General features: G+C 35.3%; 1 pseudogene; it reads left to right on the top strand.

Moving 5' to 3' along the window:
• Positions 1–312: 312 nt before the first annotated feature.
• Positions 313–2,984, top strand: LOC148999363 (uncharacterized; annotated as a pseudogene).
• The last annotated feature ends 1,493 nt before the right edge of the window (positions 2,985–4,477 follow it).

Here is a 4,477-nt window from a genome sequence, read left to right as displayed (position 1 = left end):
ATCTCCTTTCATAGGAAATCTTTCTTTCCTTTGTTTCCTCAACATTGAAAATAATAGCTTTGATGGTGAAATCCCTCAAGAGATTGGTCGTCTAAGTTGACTACAACATATTGTTTTGAAGAACAATAGCCTCAAAGGAGAGCTTCCACCCAGCTTGGCCAATTGCACTCATCTAAGAGATATTTGGTTATCCCATAACAATTTTGTGGGGTTGATTCCAAGTGTGAACTATTTACCACTTTGCCAAAGCTAGAGATAATTTCTATTAATTATAATGGCTTGACAGGAACCATACCAGCTTCTTTTAGGAACATGTCCTCAGTTCGTGTTATCTCGTTGGGTTATAATGGACTACAAGGGAGCATTCCAGAATCCCTTAGCCAACTAACAAACTTATACTTTCTTGCACTTCCTGAAAACAACTTAACTGGTACATTCCCCACCTCAATATTTAATCTCTCATCTCTTGAAACGATTTCTATTGTGCAAAACCAATTGCATGAGAGTCTTCCCCAAGACATAGGCCTCTCTCTTCCAAATCTCATAAACCTAGACATGGGACTAAACCTTTTCTCAGTGAGTATTCCAAATTCCATTTCCAATATTTCAACACTTGAATCAATTGATCTAAGCGACTGCAGTTTCATTGACCCTATCCCTAACAACTTGGGCGATCTTCAAAATCTTCAATATTTGAGTATAGCTGGAAATCATTGTGGAGCAAGGGAAGCTGGTGATTTAGATATTTTAAATTCTTTGGTCAACTCTACACATCTTGAGCTTTTGGAACTAGAATCTAATGGTTTTAGGGGTCCAATTCCCAACTTTAATGCAAATCTCTCATCACAACTCTCAACACTTAGATCAGGAAGGAATCAAATATCTAGAACTATTCCTATGGGTATGGAGAATCTTATCTACTTAATTGGATTGGACATGGAGGAAAACTTTCTCAAAGGTAATATTCCATCTACTATTGGGAAACTTTCAAACCTTCAAAGACTATACTTGGGTGGAAATACACTCTTAGGATAGATACCTTCCTCCATAGGAAACCTCACTCATCTATATGATCTCCATTTAGATTCCAATAGCTTGAATGGACATATCCCTTCTAGCATTGGAAATTGTCAACAACTCCAATATTTAACCCTTCATGTACACAACCTCCAAGGTCCAATACCTAAACAACTCTTTCTCATTTCCTCCCTATCGATTGGCCTTGACTTATCTTATAATTCTCTTCTTGGTTCCCTACTAATTGAAATCGGTAATATGAAGAGTCTTTCTGCAATGGTTATCTCAAACAACAAACTGTCTAAAGAAATCCCCTCATCCATTGGTGATTGTAATAGTTTGGAACATCTTGACATGGGGAATAATTTTCTTGAGGGAATCATTCCTCAATCGTTGACTCTTTTGAAGGGAGTTAGAGAGTTGGATCTCTCAAACAACAATTTAACCGGGCCAATCCCAAATGATATAGCAAAACTTGTGGCATTGCAAAGTTTGAATTTATCGTTCAATAATCTTGAGGGAGAGGTACCAACAAAAGGAATCTTTGGAAATGCAAGTGTAGTTGCTGTATATGGAAATGGTAAGCTTTGTGGGGGAATTGCAGGTTAAACATATCTACTTGCAGAAACCATGGATCTTCAAATAAAAAAAGATCCAATCTTTCTAGAATAGTTTTGGCAATAGCTGGTGCGGTTCTTGGTTCTCTTTTGACATCCTCTTTTCTTACTCTCTATTGGATAAGAAGATCAAAAAATAAACTTCCATCTGAACCATCAAGTGGTAATCAATTCTTAAATCTTTCTTACAAGGAGCTCTTTCAAGCTACTGCAATATTTTCTTCAATTAATTTCATAGGTTCTAGTGGATTTGGCTCTGTATATAAAGGGATTATCAACCAAGGTGAAACTACTGTTGCAATCAAGGTACTCAACCTTCAAAACTAAAAATCATACAAGAGCTTTACAGCTGAATGTAATTCTCTAAGAAACATTCGGCAGCGAAATCTTGTCCACATTTTAACTTGTTGTTCAAGTCTTGATTCAAAAGGAAAAGATTTCAAGGCCCTTGTTTATGAATTCATGGCTAATGGAAGCCTAGATGAATGGCTGCATCCGCCAAAGAGAGGCACACTATCGATCAAGAAATTTAAATATTCTTGAAAGATTGAACATTGCAATCGATGTTGCTTTTGCATTGGATTACCTTCATTACAACTGCTATATAACAATTGTTCATTGTCATCTGAAGCCAAGCAATATTCTACATGACCATGACATGGTTGCGCATGTTAGTGATTTTGGTTTGGTGAAGCTACTTTTAGATCCCAAAGACAATTCATCTCAGGATCAAACTAATATGATTGGATTAAAAGGATCCATTGGCTATGCTGCACCAGGTAATAAATCTATGTTTTAATTTGAATCAATCCAATTTGATAAAATAGCTAATTTGGGTAATGTGATCACAATATTTATACCCATATGTGATCACAATTTCTACACCCAAACTACAGTTTTTTTAGCTATATATGAAATCTCTTATTGCATGGGTGCAAGAGGTTTGTAATTTCAGAATATGGCATGGGTGGAAGGGCAACTACATCGGGAGATGTGTATAGCTATGGGATTCTTTTACTAGAAATGTTCACAGGAAAAAGGCCAATAGACCAAATGTTTACTGGTGACTTGAACCTCCATGACTTGGCAAAGGCGGCTTTACCTGCATGCATGATGCAAATTTTGGATCCCACACTCTTAGGCAGGGGAGAACATAGAGAAGAAATCGAAGAGGGTGTTGGCAACAAAACTGAAGGTCCTAGTCCTATGACAGATAAATTGCATGATTGCGTGTCTTCAATAATTGAGATTGCATTACGGTGCTCCATGGAGTCACCTAGAGAACATATGCAAATGAACCATGTTGTGAAGGAACTGCATACAATCAAGAATATTTTTCATGAAGCATGACTCAATCAATTCTGAAGAAATATTCCTAACTTGAAGGTGAAGCTGAAAAAAAAATGATGTTAAGAGTAATATAAGTAACACTGAATATTCTGTGGTCATTGAGCATATATGTGGATTTCTATGAGCAAGTTCAAGGTCAATGATAAAAGGAGAAATTTTAAGTAATTGGTGGAGTCTTCTGCAATTGCAAACCCATTGTAAAGAAATTCTAATTGTGTTTTGGTGAGTTTCTTTCATAGATAAATGAGCAAATTGTAGTGGCACCCCAAAGAGCTTAAAGCACTGACACCCCACTTTATGTTTAAAAAACACAAAGACCCTAAAATTGAATTTTTATTGGATATATTTATTATTAATAAAATACAGAAAATATTACTAGTCAGTAGTCATGACAATCCTCATGTATGGAAGATTTAGATGTGATGAAGAGACATCTCATCTCAACCTAAAGTAAAGGGAAAACATCAACTTCAAGCTCAAATGCATAGTAGGAATTGCAGAAACCCATTTGAACTTAGATTCTTTTCTTTTAAAAGTATTTTTGTTTTTTAAGATAGAACTTGTTCAAGTTTCACGTGGATAATATGCAATGTAAAATGAATTGTATAAATCATTTTAGGTAATTTATATTTTTGAATAAGCATGTATTATGTGCATTTGCACGTGTAACCTTATTAGTATCTATGTACATATATATATAATGAATACTACAAATGAGCAAAATTAATGTTGGAAAAAAAGAAGAAGAAGAAGAGTTGTGCTATGAGTATTTTGAGAACAAAATTGTTGAATATTGTCAAGAAATCTTGCTGAAACTAGAACTTAGTGCTCCATAACAATCAAGATCAAGTTATTTCTTAAACTCCAACAAAGCAAATGGATCTCTCTTATTCTTCACTAAGAATACTCTAAATAGCCATCATAATCAAATTTTGGATGCAAAGGTAGGAACCATGCAAGAAATCTTGAGTTTTTTTGATCAACAACTAAGAAGAGTTCTTGAGCTGTAGAAGGGTGTAAATTACTCTAGATTAATAATAATATTCTTGCCTAAGTGATCTGACCAATAGCTATCCATCAAATTCAGTAGAGAAGAGCGAAAATAGCAAGGGTGGCTTCCTTGATCCTCCTGGCATGAGGGAAGGTATTTGTTTAACCTCCATGAGAGAAGTCTTGGGTTTCATTCCCTGTTTTAGATTTAAATTGGGTTTTTTTTCTTGTTTAGATTTAAATTCAATGGATCCACGATTTTAAAAGATCCATACATCTCAGTAGAGAGGTTTTGGGTTTGATCCTTGCGAAGGCATTTCATTTCCCGTATTAAAAAAGCATCTGTACACAAAAAATAATAAATAAATCAAATCTCAAAAGGAGTTAGTAGGGCTTTTTCGGAATTTAGCATTCTCCTGAAAAACCCTAATAGCTTCTCCAAGGAGCTGATGATCTTCCTCAATCCGTGATTAGTGTATGGTTTGGTTATCAAGCTGTCATGT

The sequence above is a fragment of the Hakea prostrata genome, unplaced genomic scaffold (assembly GCF_041222555.1).
Source record: "Hakea prostrata isolate BN-2017 unplaced genomic scaffold, UWA_Hpros_2 contig_12, whole genome shotgun sequence".
NCBI classification, from domain to species: domain Eukaryota; kingdom Viridiplantae; phylum Streptophyta; class Magnoliopsida; order Proteales; family Proteaceae; genus Hakea; species Hakea prostrata.
The sequence above is the reverse complement of the archived record's forward strand: the minus strand, read 5'-3'. Positions and strand labels throughout refer to the sequence as shown.